Raw genomic sequence first — 15,109 nt, 5'->3', positions numbered from 1 at the left:
TCTGTAGCTTAAGCCCATTATTTTGTGTCCTCCAGTTTTGTATGAGAGAACAGGTTACAGCCCTCTTCTGTCAACCCTTTAGGTATTTGAAAAGTGCTATCATATCCCCCTCAGTCTTCTCCTCTCAAGGCTTACCCAATTCCTTTAGTCTTTCTTCGTAGGACTTAGTTCCTAATCTCCTGATCTTGGTTGGTTTAATTCATGAAGCCAAGGATGTCTTCTTCATAGAGTGAGGTCTACAGCAACTTGCAGTATTGTGGTAAATGCTGACATCTACATTTTGATGACTTATGATGGTGCTAAAAAGTACTTTAAAGAAACTGCCATCCTAAACCTACTTGTTTAAAAGCAAACAAAAAAAACGGGGATGCATGATGATAAAAAGGCTACAATAGTAAATATCAGAGCTGTGCACAAATGGCCTCTCAAAATTCTCCAGCCTATTTGTGGGCAGAGAAATTAGGGGGACAATTCCACCGAATTTCTTCTAGGAGAGGAGAAATTCTCCAGCAGCTTCTCAAAGATAGGGCTCACTATTGGCAGGGGTTGTAGCACAGGTTCTTTTTTCCTAAGGGTTTTTGGTTTATTGCACTGCTTCTGTAGATGGCAACAGCATCAACTGTGTTGAGGCTTCCACTTTTCTGAGGCAGAAGTTTGAATTTCTTTTGGTTTTTTAACTTACCTAATCACTGCAAGGTGGCTGAGGGTTCTGTGTGTGTTTTCTCTATTACACATCTTTCCATTGTTGTGCAGCCTGCCAGGCCACCTGCACTTTCTGAACTGAAAAAGCTCCATGGGAGGAATTGCCTCATGATGTCTTCCTCATGATGGCTTTAACTGAAGTGTGGGAAGCTGAGTGTCAGGAGTGCCCTAGCGGCCTCTTTCAGTAGACCCCAATAGCCAACCCGAGACACAGACAAAAGGATTCTTTTCAAGGCTTTAATCCTTTTTACAACTTAATGACAGATGCTATTTACTAGCGACTAAGCAAGGAACAGCAGAGTGGCCTATGCGCCGAGTAGGCAGTTGATCCCCGTTTGAAGGAGAGTCACGTGAAGACCCTGAACTTATGGGCTAGGGAGAGATCCTCCCTCTTTCCCTTGGGTCTATGGGAGGCGGCCGTTGCCTGCACGCCAAACGGGCGCTACGCCTCCTTTCCGCGCCCTCCATCGCTCGTCGCTCCCTGCGTCTGCATCGAGCATCTAGCAAGCCTCGTTCCTGCACTTTCTCACTGCTAGGATCACTATCTATCTCAGGAATGCTGGCAGGAGGAATCTCTGCCAGCTGCTGTGCCTGTGAGGGATGAACTAGCTCCTCTCCCACGGATTGCTGATCCTCCTCAGAATCAGAACTGCTCTGGGGATCTATTGGCTCAGTTTCCACCTTGACACTGAGGAGACTACAGGCTGCCACAGAGATGATTGTATGATGACAGAAAAACTCATGCGCCCTCCTCAGCCACCTCATAAGTAAGGTAAGCCCAAGAACCCCAAACCCAACCCATGAGAATTTCTCCAAAATTTCTTCTCCTTTGAATTTCTTTTTGAAAGCATTTTCTATCAAATTAAATGAGAATGGTAGAAAAAAATGTGAGAGAAATTTTCGGCACAATGCTAAATATTCTTACATGGTTTTGAAACATTTCTAGTCCAAAACAAGGTTCTCTACAAACACTCATATTTAATCGCTATACCTTGAATTTGTGACATTTTGACAATAGTTCAATAGCTATTTGTGAAAATCCTACTGTTAGTAATGATTGACTTATATTAGATAAGCAATTAGGAATGAATATATGGAACAGAAGTGAGACATGTGCTTTTGAGGGTCTATTCTATGACTAATGAATATCTCAGTTTCTGAGAAAAAGAAACCATCAATAACATTTGAATCACAGTGCAATCCTATACAAGTCAACTCAGAAGTAAACCCAATGAATTAAATGGGGCTTACTAGGGATGTCAGAGAATTCCGCCACAGATCTCGGTGAGGATGAATGCCAGTGCATTTGGTCCCCCAAACTTCGTGGCGGAATGACCTGCAGCGGAGGTCTTCCGACTGGCTGCCACCACCATCATTTGCAGTCTTGTCGGGGTTTTTTGTTTGTTTTTTTACAAGACGTGATAGGCTACGTTAAGATTTACGTAGCCTATCATGGCTGGGTAAAAAAAAAACGTGTACGCAAATGGCGTTCCTTATTTTTGGCCATCTTAGTCTACGTAAATATTTACGTATACTATGATGGCGAAAATAAAGGGAAACGCAAATAATGTAGCGGGCACTATTTGCGTCCCTTTTTGATTTGCCGTTTTAGCCTACGTAAATATTTACGTAGGCTAAAATGGTGAATCAAAAAGGGATGCAAATAGCGCCCGCTACGCTATTTGCGTTCCCCTTTATTTTCGCCATCATAGTCTGCGTAAATATTTACGTAGATTAAGACGGCCAAAAATAAGGAAGGCAAATGGCGGCAGCCGAAGCCGCTATTTGCGTACGCGGTTGTTTGTTTGTTTTACCCAGAGCCCTCCGTGGCCGAAAATCCAGCTGCAGACAGCTCTGGCCTGGACCTGGCCGGCTGCTCCGCGGAGCTGCCGTGGAGCACAGCCGGCCGTGGAGGATTCCGGGGGGGAGGAATGGATCGCCTCCCCCCCCCGTCGAGGATTCCGGGGGGAGGGACGGAACACCTCCCCCACCACCACCATCAACATAATCCGCGGAAAGGTAAGTGACTTTCGTATATCCCTAGGGCTTACTACCCAGTAATTGAGGACAAGATGATTGTCTACAGTGCAATTCTCTGCATGTCTGCTGAAAAGTAAATCCCACTGTGTCCCAGCCAGCTAAGTGAATACAGGATTGCAGCCCTAGGGGCAAAACAGCATTTACTTTAAAGACACAGCTCTTTAAAGCTGCAGTTCCTCTACAGATATTGGAGCTGTAATTTCTCATGCACACTTTGTCACCTGGTTGCAGACCAGGGAGCTGTTTTGCCAAAATGCTGTTTTTGCAGTTGCTTCAGAATTTCTTTCTTTCTTTGTACATCTATATGGTCATGCCTTGTAAGTAATTCCTCAGTTATGGGTAGTGTAGAGCGTATTCTTTCCATGAGTAACTGTGCAAGGGACCAACCATTGCCCAGTGGTGTACTGTGGTAAGCCAATAGTGCTTTGTATAAATCCCCTCCGCTGTTAGCTGCCCTTTTCATCAGGTTTTTAACAGTTTGGATGGACCTTTCCACAAGACCATTGGATTGGGGGTAATAGGGACTGGATGTACTGTGACGAAAGTCCCAATCCTTTGCAAACTGCTTAAACTCTGAACTTGAAAACTGAGGTACATTGTCACTAAACGGTTTACATGGAATTCTGTGCCTTGCAAACACTGCCTTCAGGCTGGCTATCACTGATGCACTGCTTGTACCATTCAGATTGCAGATCTCTGGATACAGAGAGTAATAATCAGTAACAATCAAGTATGTTCGTGAATTCCAAGTGAAGAGGTCGGTGCCTACCTTTGCGTATGCCCTCAATGGGACCGGGTGTGGATGCAAAGGCTCTGCTTGCTGGGATGGCTGGAACTTTAAACAAGTGAAACAGCTTGCTACTGTGTTAGTAATATCCTGGTTGATCCGTGGCCAATACATGATCTCCCGTGCCCTCTTCTTACATTTTTCAATTCCTAGATGACCTTCATGGATCTGAGAATTGCATGCCAGAGGACCCTTGGAATCACTACCTTGCTGCCTTAGATCACCCCATCTATTACTGAGAGGTCATGCCTACAGTTCCAGGACTCCCATAGGCTTGGATCACAGCTGCAGCGGTCCTGTGGCCACCCTTCAAGTATACTTTTTTTAGGAGACCCATGGCCTCATCGTTCTCCATTTCCACTTTATTTGCTGGAATTCTCTATCAGATATGGGAAGTGACTGTACTATCAGATCTACGTATGCCTGCACCTCCGTGCCAGAAATATGCTTTGGGTGTAATGAAGGTTGTACGGCCCTGGACAGTGCATCCACTGTGAACATCAATTTTTCTGGTGTGTAAAACACAGTCAAGTCATATTTTTGTAGTTTGAGCATGATCCTTTGGATTCTCAAAGTGCAGTCATTTAATGGCTTCTCAAACAATGCTATCAGAGGTTTATGGTCAGTTTCTACTTGCACTTTCTGTCCACAGATAAACTGGTGAAAACTCTGGCAAGGAAACAGGATGCCCAACAGCTCTTTTTCGATCTGGGCATACCTGGTTTCTGCCTCTGTCAATGCCTTCGATGCATATGCCTCTGGTTGCCAGCAACCACCATGGTCCTGCATAATCACTGCATCCAGCTCTGACTGTGAGGCATCAGAAGAAATCTTGAGTGCCAGGGTCATAGAATTTTAACACAGGGGCTTTGATAAGTTCCTGTTTCAAGATGGGCCATGCTTCCTCCTGTGGTGCATCCCAGAACCATCCATATTTGTTTTCAAGAAGTGCCCGGAGGGGTGTTGCTTTAGATGACAAACTTGTTATAAATTTCCCAAGGTAATTAACCATCCCTAGGAATTGTTGCACATCTTTCTTGAACTGGGGCCATGGCATCATTTCAATGGCCTCAACCTTTCTCTTGTCAGGATTTACCCCCTCAGTAGAGATCACATCTCCCAAAAATGTCAGTTCAGTGACCCCAAATACACATTTTTCTTTATTTAATTTCAGATTTGCTGCTCTTGTTGCATCTAAGACCTTCCGAAGCCTCAGATCATGTTCAGCTTTGGTAGAACCCCACACAATGATATCATCCATTGAGGTGTCCACTCCATCAATGTGCGCATATATCATATGTTTAGTTCTATGGTACACCTCAGGTGCTGACACCACATCAAATGGGAACTGTAGAAATGATATCTGCCAAAGGGGATATTAAATGTGCAGAGTTTGGAGCTCTCCTGTGTGAGCTTTAACAGCCAAAAGCGGGGGAAGCATCAAGTTTACTGAAAAAACAGGCATTCACAAATTGTGCCATGATTTCCTCCTTAGTGGGAAGTTTGAAATGCTCCCTCTTGATAGCCTTGTTGGGGCTTCTGGGATCAAGACATACCCATAACTTGCCATTAGGTTTTTCTAGAGAGCTCACCCATTCTGTGGGTTCCTCAATCTTCTCTATGACCTTTAAATCCTCCATCCTCAAGAGCTCCTCTCTGAGTTTGTCACGGAGTACAAAAGGCACTCTTCTGCAGGGATGAATCACTGGGGAAACTGATTTATTTGGATGGTATGTTCACCTGGTAAACAGCCAAGTTCTTCAAATGTATCTTGATAATGCAAAAGCAAAAGCAGCGTCTCATACTCTTTTTCCCCATTGGTTTGTATGGCCAGTACCCGTTTAACCAGGTTCAGTTTCTCACATGCTGCCAAACCTAGAATTGGAGTCACCTGTTTAGGAACTATAATAAATGCCAAGTTATACACAAGTGTCTTTGTATCTGATGCTGGCAATACAGTGCCCCTTTACTGGTATCTTTCCTCCAGAATACCCAGTCAGTTGAATAATAATAATAATAATAATAATAATAATAATAATAATAATACCTGTGGGATGTATTTTTGGCCTTACTTGGAGTCTTTCATAATCTTCTTCAGGCAACACATTAACCTGAGCACCTGTGTCTAGCTTAAAGGACACCACTGTTCCTTGTACTTCCACTGGCAGATTCCAGTCCTTCCTGTTCTGTCTGATTCTACATCCACAAAAAACTGCTTCTCCTGCTCAACAGCATGTACTTGTGGTGTTAGTACTTGTGACCTGCAATATTTTGCAAAGTGGTTGTGCTTGCCACAGTTATAACAGACCTTCCCAGATGCAACACACTGGTTTTGCCTATGCTGCCTGCCACAGTTTCTGCAAGCTTCACTCAACCCTCTGTTTCCTTTCCCAGGAGATTTGTTAGGTGGATGCTGCACTCTCTCATTTAGCTTTTGCTGACCTTGTTGTTGCTTGCTTAATGCATGGACAGTCTCTTCAGCTGGCCTCAGTTCTTTTGCTTAGGCCCCACTACCTCTGCTGCCCTACATATCTTGACAGTTTTTTTCTAGTGTGAGATTGTCTTCATGCAACAGCCTTTCTCGTACTGCATTCTCCCCAATAACACAAATAATCTTGTCTCTGATCAGACAGTCTGTTAAGGTCCCAAAGGCACAGGTCCTGCTAAGAGTTTTTAGCTCCATAGCATATTGCTCTATGCTTTCATCCATTTTCTGCAAGCATGTTATCAATTTATGCCTTGCAAAGGTCTCATTCTTTTCAGGTATACAATACTCCTCAAATTTTAACATTACTGGACTGAGCTTCATGTTTTCCCCTTCCGCAAACTGGAAGTTACTGTAAATCTCTAATGCTTCCTCCCCCACCACATGAAGCAGTATTGATAATTTTACTTTTAACAAGTTCCTCTTCAGACCCTGTGGCTGCCAAATAGAGTTCAAATCTTTGCTTGAATTTTCTCCAGTTTTCTGCAACTTTCCCAGACATTTGCAGGCTGCATAGGGGTTGTAACAGCTCCATAGTTGCCTTTGTGCTGTAGAAGCTGCTGGTTCTGCTGCTAAATCAAGGCCAGGCCACAGGCCTTTGGGTAGCGCCCTTCTCGCCCACAGTATTGGCCCAAGCTGGCCCAAGGCAAAAGAAAGCTTCACAGCTTCAGAAGCCTTGTGGCCTCCACTTCTGACACCATGTAATAAGTTTGGGTCCATATCTTAAGAAGATAACATGGTGGTTTTTATTCAATAGAGTTATAACAACAAACAGTTCTTTGCTGGAGCTCTCTCAGCCAGTCCAGGCTCCATCCCCTCACCTCACTCTCTAGGGATCATCTCCAAATCCCCATCCCAATGTCTCTTGTAAGAAAATGTCTCTAAATTACTACAATCACTACAACGCCCAACTTCCCTGAGACAGCCATGCTGGCTGGGGGATCCTGGAAGTTATAGGGCATTTTCACTGTCTAAACATACATAGGGTTGTGCCCTTAGTTACTTAAACTTCTGTCATCCAAGAAATTTACTGAGGCTCCACTTGCATTTTGTACCCGCAAAGAGAGCTGAAAGAGAAACAAGCCATTTATTATTTATTGTTATGTGCTATTTTTATTCTGCCATTCCTCTGAGGAGCCCAAGGAAGCATACATCGTTCTTTCCACCCCTTCCCAATTTTGCACAACCTCTGAGGTAGGTTACGTTGAGGGATAGTGATTGCCAAAGGTCAGCCAGTGAGCTTCCCGGCTGAATTACAATTTGAACCTGGGTCGCCCCAGTCTTAGTTCAGCTGAAGGCCTATGAGCTGGAAGCAGCCATTTTATCTGACCCCTGTCAGCCCTGCTAAATATTAATCAAGGTGTGATTTTAAAAGCTTGCTCGCTATGTCATTTAAAAGGAAGGCTTAAAAAAACATGGGAAGAAAAAATCGTATTCCATACTGCCATATTACATCACCTTTGGGTTTTAATATATAACATTAATGTCATGTTTGCATGCTTCTTTACACGTCATGTTATTTCTGAGTGAATTTGCTCCATAACTGGAATCTTGTACTACTAGATAGTCCACTCTTAATATGGAGAGCATCTATTTGTGAGGGCTTAGTTTGTGAGGTAAAATAAAGTTCCAGACCCTGAACTACTATCTGCAAAATACAGCGCTCCCCAAGCATACAAAAATTGGGCTTTTATTGTGACATCAGCCTGCCTTGTTCATGGAATTTTAGGGGTGGGGCGGGGGTCCAAGATACTGCCATCTTTTACTTTTAACCCTCCTGTGTTTTGTTTTCCACTTCTTCTTCTTCTTCTTCTTTCCACACACAAAATCTGTTAAGGAGGAAAAGATGGAATAGCTGCACAATGTCTTTCGATTGGTATACTGGAAGCCATCTATCTGGAAGCCCCTCAAAACAAAAAATGGGTTGAAAATGGGACTGCATTTTATAGTAGCTGCTCATACTTGGCAAACCTATCCTACTTAAAACTCTCAAACTGTGTTTAGAATGCATTACCCAATCCGGGGTCCTCAAAATATGGAGAAATAAAGACTGTGGGGGCTTGTTTGTTTTATGTGTTTCAAAAAGTGGTTTGGGGGTTAGACACTGCAAGAAGGGTCAATTTCTTCAAGCTATCAAGGTTTACCAATGGGGTTACAAAACCATCCCAAAATAGAGACTCACTGCTGTAAGGCAGGCAAGGTTAAATTAGTTGACATCTTCCTGTGCTCCTCGGGGAAAGGATGCTTCAGCGAACTGTCAAGATTTAGAATCACAAATTGTGACAAGTGGTGCTTGAAATGTCTCTCTAAGCCAGATAGAATGAAGCCCGCATGAAGGGTTTGCACCTCCAATTAGCAGCTTCTTACCTTCAGTGACAACTTGAAATGCATTCCCAAGGTTACTCTTACAAAGTTGTCATCTGGCAAGCCCTTCTTCATCCGAGTCATCCCAAACTTTTCTAAAGTTTTTCAACAAGTAAACACTGTGTTTTTTAAAAATCATCTACAAAATCCTAACTGGTCGAAGTTTAAATCAGTTTTTAAACATGAATTTGTTTCTAATCATTGTTATATGTGCTCTCCCAAAGAGAAATCAAGAGTGAGTGGCAACAAAAACAAAATGTTCTGGGACTTCTTTAAAAGAAAACTAGATATTATTTCATACAAATAGAAATCATCATCTCTCTGCACAGAAAAGTGATGTCGTATAACATTCCTTGTTATAAATGGTAATAAATAAATTATTCCGGTTTCAAGAACACATTGTTACAGTGAAATTCTTACAGAATAACTGTTCTCTTTGCACCACCTACTGTTCAAAAACGTGTGTGGATCATGTTTTCTACCAGATCAATAGGACTGTGTCCTTTGAAGATGAGAACTAAAAGAAAGAAAGGTCAGAGTGTTCACCGCTGAAAGAAAAGAGCAGCTGAAAAATTCAGGTGCCTGACCGAAGTGAAAAGATGTCCAAGTAACATCCAGGAATTCAACTAAAATATCTAAACTGACAGTCCAATACAAACCTGGAAAGTTTCCATTATAGGAGATCTGTCCACCATATGGGTAGACAATGAAACAGACAGAAACTCCTATCAAAATGCTGCACTGAGGCACCTCTGTGCCCCTTACTGCCATTGTTAGTGAAGTTTTGAAGCAGCAGGCAAATCTAAACTGGCATTTTTTCACAATCTTCTTCTAAGACTCAAGGCCAAAGCTAGACATTATGAGTAGACGTGTATAGGATTACACTGTAACTCGGTAAAAAAATACCAATTAAAACAATATATAATCAACTATACAAGATTTTTGTTTCTTTATCCATGGTTTTATTTATTTGATTTATACCAAGCCTGCTTGCACAGGAAGAACCTTTCAACAGGTTCCCAGGGCAGCTTAGAAAGCATTAGGCTGAAATCCTATATACATTTACCTAGGACTCAGTCTCATTGAACTCAATGGAATTTATTTCAGGGTATACATGGATAGGATTGCACTGTTAAAATCCCAATGAAACAAATTAAAACAAGAGCATTAAAAAAGAACATTAAAAGTGCAACCCTATACATGTCCTCTCAGAAATGAAGTCTCATTGAATGAAATGAGTCTACTCCCTGGTAAGTGTTTATAGGTTTGCAGCCTTAAACACCAAAATATGAGCAGTATAAAAGCAGTCAACAGAATTAAAAACAAACACCATGTAATACATCAGAAAAACATGACTTAAATTTCCTATCAAATATGTCCACGCAGACAGAAAAAATGCACTCACGTAGCCGTTCTTCTTCTGGTCAGGACAGTTTATAAAACACAATAAAATACTTTCAGTATTCCCAGCAGTTACTTAAAATAATACTGTTGAAGCTGCACTCTTATGCACACTTACCTGGGTGTAAGTTCAATTGAAAACAAAGGGCCTTACTTCTGAGTATACCCAAAGGAGACAGCTATCAATGGCTACTAATCCTGATGGCTATGTGCTACCTCCACTATCAGAGGCAGTATGCCTGTGTTTACCAGTTGCTGGGGAACATGGGCAGGAAGGTGCTGTTGCACTCATGTCCTGCTTGCGGGATTCCCATGGGCAGCTGGCAGGCCACTGTGTGAATAGAATGCTGGACTAGATGAGCCCTTGGTCTGATTCAGCAGGGCTCTTCTTATGTTCTTATGCTTATGGTGTCTACCAGAAACATATGGTGGATACTTAAAAAGAGTGTTCAGGCACTTTTTAAAGGTAAGAAAAGGGAAATAAAAACAAGTATCTGGAGAAAGTGATTTCCACACTGTGGAACACTCACATCGAAAAACAAACCATATGCTATGGACACTTTTTTTAAAAAAAAAGAAAGGCACTAAGCTTGCCACATGTGCTGGCCCATTTCCATATTATCTTAACACACGACTGATCTATGAAGAATATGCCACTGGAGTGCTAACGTTATGTACAAATTGGCCAGCAAATCTAGTAAGTGCATTGAAACGTGACTGGGTTTGTGTGGAAATCTTACATGTGTAATGGCTTTCCACACAGCTCATCTCCTCTATCCATCAGGCCTTATTTACACTCCTGTGTGTAAAATTAACTTTTGGAAAGACCACCCTGGTAACCAGGATTTTTTTTCCCCTGTCAGACACTGATTTATTTTGTGTGTGGTTTAAGTTCATTGTACTTTTTTCCCGAAGAAATAATATAAGTAAACCTAACAAAATAAAAACATAAATGCAGAAAAGACCAGAAAATGCAATATATGTATTATAATCAGAACTGCATATCGTCACCAGTTAGAACAGATCTTTATAGAATTGAGAATCATACAAAAACCATACAGAAATGAGCTACCTTCCAGAATAATATCTGTGTTGATGTGAAAAATGCTGTACTGAAGAATGATTGTTTATATAAGGAATAAACATAAACCATCTATCAATAAACAAGTCTGATTGTGTTGGTCCATCAGGAACATATAGTTGTTAAATTAATCCAAATATAAAGAATACGAGATATTCAATACATCAAAGAACTCCCATACGTAACCAACACAATCACTTTACAAACATGCATTTTATTAATATATTTATTTTTATATAAAACCTTCATACTGGCCCCACATTCCCCCCTAATGTCTTCAAGGCAGCATATACCCCAAAATGCAACCATGTGTGGCCCAACTACTCTCCTTGTCCCATCTTCATCAGACACTGTATAATGTTGAGGCAAAGGACATAATCCAATGCAAGTTTAGACAGAAAAGGGCCTACAACTCTCAGCATTCCCCAGCCAGGTGGGCTGGGGAATGCTAGGAGGTATAGGCTTTTCTGTCTAAACTTGCATAGGATTGTGCCCTAAGCCTATCTAACTGGCCCCAACCATCACCCTGCTACTAAGTTTCAATGTTGTGGATGAATGGCCTTTAGGAATGAAATCCAGCAGTACTGGATTAACTTGTCTGGGGTGGGTTTCTTGGAGAGATTATATCTACGTAATCTGTTTTTCTCCAGCAAAGGAGATCGTTACCTTGTTGTGGTGCTGGAGCACCTCAATTACGTCATGAGCTAAACCGTGAAGGGACACCCAAGACAGGAAGGTCATGGCAGAGAGGTCAGACTAAATACGATCCCTGGGGAAGGAAACAGCAACCCACCCCAGTATTCTTGCCATGAAAACTAGATGGATCAGTACAACCAGAGATATGTCGGTATACCATCGGAAGATGGAACTCCCAGGTTGGAAGATGGTCAAAATGCTACTGGGGAGGAACAGAGGATCAGTTCAACTAGCCCCAGATGTGATGACGCAGCTAGCTCAAAGCCGAAAGGACGGCTAGCAGCCGATGGTGCTGGTGGTGAATGACGAATCCAATGTTCTAAAGATCAACACACCATAGGAACCTGGAATGTAAGATCTATGAGCCAGGGCAAATTGGATGTGGTTATTGGGGAGATGTCAAGATTAAATATAGACCTTTTGGGTGCCAGTGAACTGAAATGGACTGGAATGGGCCACTTCACATCAAATGGCCACCAGATCTACTACTGTGGACAAGAGGACCACAGAATAAATGGAGTAGCCTTCATAATAATAAAGTGGCTAAAGCAGTGCTTGGATACAATCCAAAAAATGACAGAATGATTTCAATTCGAATTCAGGGTAAGCCATTTAACATCACAGTGATCCAAATATACGCCCCAACCACAGATGCTGAAGAAGCAGAAGTAGATCAGTTCTATGAGGATCTGCAGCACCTACTGGATAGTAGGCCAAAAAAAGAGGTTATTTTCATTACAGGAGACTGGAATGCTAAAGTGGGTAGTCAAACGACACCTGGAATTACAGGCAAGCATGGTCTGGGAGAACAAAATGAAGCAGGACATAGGCTGACAGAATTTTGCCAAGGCAACTCACTGTGCATAACAAACACTCTCTTCCAACAACCTAAGAGACGACTTTATACATGGACTTCACCAGACTGTCGACACCGAAATCAGATTGATGACATCCTTTGTAGCCAAAGGTGGCGGACATCTATGCAGTTGGTAAAAACAAGACCTGGAGCTGATGGTAGTTCAGATCACGAACTTCTTATTGCACAATTTAGAATGAGACTAAAGAGAATAGGGAAGACCCACAGATCAGTTAGATATGAGCTCACTAATATTCCTCATGAATATGCAGTGGAGGTGAAGAATAGATTTAAGGGACTAGATTTAGTAGATAGGGTCCCGGAAGAACTATGGACAGAAGTTCGCAACATTGTTCAGGAGGCGGCAACAAAAAACGTCCCAAAGAAAAAGAAAACCAAGAAGGCAAGATGGCTGTCTGCTGAGACACTGGGAGCAGCCCAAGAAAGAAGGAAAGCAAAAGGCAACAGTGATAGGGGGAGATATGCCCAATTAAATGCAAAATTCCAGAGGTTAGCCAGAAGAGATAAGGAATTATTTTTAAACAAGCAATGTGCGGAAGCGGAAGAAGATAATAGAATAGGAAGGACAAGAGACCTCTTCCAGAAAATTAGAAACATTGGAGGTAAATTCCGGGCAAAAATGGGTATGATTAAAAACAAAGATGGCAAGGACCTAACAGAAGCGGAAGAGATCAAGAAAAGGTGGCAAGAATATACGGAAGATCTGTATAGGAAGGATAATAATATCGGGGATAGATTTGATGGTGTGGTCAGTGAGCTAGAGCCAGACAACCTGAAGAGTGAGGTTGAATGGGCCTTAAGAAGCATTGCTAATAACAAGGCAGCAGGAGATGACAGTATCCCAGCTGAACTGTTTAAAATCTTGCAAGATGATGCTGTCAAGGTGATGCATGCCATATGCCAGCAAATTTGGAAAACACAAGAATGGCCAGCAGATTGGAAAAAATCAACTCATACCAAAAAAGGAAGCACCAAAGAAAGTTCATATCGAACAGTGGCACTTATTTCACATGCCAGTAAGGTAATGCTCAAGATCGTGCAAGGTAGACTCCAGCAATTCATGGAACGAGAATTGCCAGATGTACAAGCTGGGTTTAGAAAAGGCAGAGGAACTAGAGACCAAATCGCCAATATCCGCTGGATAATGGAGAAAGCCAGGGAGTTTCAGAAAAACATCTATTTCTGTTTTATTGACTATTCTAAAGCCTTTGACTGTGTGGATCATAACAAATTGTGGCAAGTTTTTGGTGGTACAGGGATACCAAGTCATCTTGTCTGCCTCCTGAGGAATCTGTGTAATGACCAAGTAGCAACGGTAAGAACAGACCACGGAACAACAGACTGGTTTAAGATTGGGAAAGGAGTACGGCAGGGTTGTATACTCTCACCCTACCTATTCAACCTGTACACAGAACACATCATGCGACATGCTGGGCTTGATGAGTCCAAGGCTGGAGTTAAAATCGCTGGAAGAAACATTAACAATCTCAGATACGCAGATGATACCACTTTGATGGCTGAAAACGAGGAGGAGCTGAGGAACCTTATGACGAAGGTGAAAGAAGAAAGTGCAAAAGCTGAGTTGCAGTTAAACCTCAAAAAAACCAAGATTATGGCAACCAGCTTGATTGATAACTGGCAAATAGGGGGAGAAAACATGGAGGCAGTGACAGACTTTGTATTTCTAGGCGTGAAGATTACTGCAGACGCTGACTGCAGCCAGGAAATCAGAAGACGTTTACTTCTTGGGAGGAGAGCAATGACAAATCTTGATAAAATAGTGAAGAGCAGAGACATCACACTGACAACAAAGGTCCGCATAGTTAAAGCAGTGGTATTCCCCATAGTAACCTATGGCTGCGAGAGCTGGACCATAAGGAAGGCTGAGCGAAGGAAGACAGATGCTTTTGAACTGTGGTGCTGGAGGAAAATTCTGAGAGTGCCTTGGACTGCAAGGAGATCAAACCAGTCCATACTCCAGGAAATAAAGCCAGACTGCTCACTTGAGGGAATGATATTAAAGGCAAAACTGAAGTACTTTGGCCACATCATGAGAAGACAGGATACCCTGGAGAAGATGCTGATGCTAGGGAAAGTGGAAGGCAAAAGGAAGAGCAAGGAAAGACCAAAAGGAAGACCAAGGGCAAGATGGATGGATGATATTCTGGCGGTGACGGACTCGACCTTGGGGGAGCTGGGGGTGGCGACGGCTGACAGGAAGCTCTGGTGTGGGCTGGTCCATGAAGTCACGAAGAGTCGGAAGCGACTGACCGAATAAACAACAACAACAATCTGTTTTTAGAAATGACTAATGACATAGCCCTAACAATATGTCAATTCAAAAATAAGCCTCATGGATTTAAATGGGACTTACTGCCAGGTAAATATGTAGAAGACTGCAGCCTTAATCACCGTTTATTTCACCAGTACCATTAAGAACAAATTATTTGGTACTTTTCATTACTTTTATCAATGCAGAAACTAGTTCTGTACACTGATAGGGACAGTACAGAAACTCCTTCCCTCGCATGCAATCAATGAAACATGCACCATGATTCAGTAGCATGCATTTGCTTTGCACGTGCACATCCAGAACTTCTTCTACCCACAACCTACAAGGCAGTTATAGATTCTAAAGGGGGGGGGGGGCTTTGTATTTTGAAGTATTGTCTTTGA

General features: G+C 42.3%; 1 long non-coding RNA gene across 1 annotated transcript in view; it reads right to left on the bottom strand.

Moving 5' to 3' along the window:
• The window catches only part of LOC146358347 (uncharacterized), a 31,381-nt gene extending 25,606 nt beyond the window's left edge, over positions 1-5,775 (bottom strand). The window contains exon 1 of the long non-coding RNA XR_014784118.1: positions 5,577-5,775. This is a non-coding gene — a long non-coding RNA (uncharacterized LOC146358347). The remainder of the gene's footprint in view (positions 1-5,576) is intronic.
• Positions 5,776-15,109: the final 9,334 nt, after the last annotated feature.

The sequence above is a fragment of the Heloderma suspectum genome, chromosome 1, assembly GCF_057233095.1.
Source record: "Heloderma suspectum isolate Gila_16-S chromosome 1, 16-S_ref, whole genome shotgun sequence".
Classification (NCBI taxonomy): Eukaryota; Metazoa; Chordata; class Lepidosauria; order Squamata; family Helodermatidae; genus Heloderma; species Heloderma suspectum.
The sequence above is the reverse complement of the archived record's forward strand: the minus strand, read 5'-3'. Positions and strand labels throughout refer to the sequence as shown.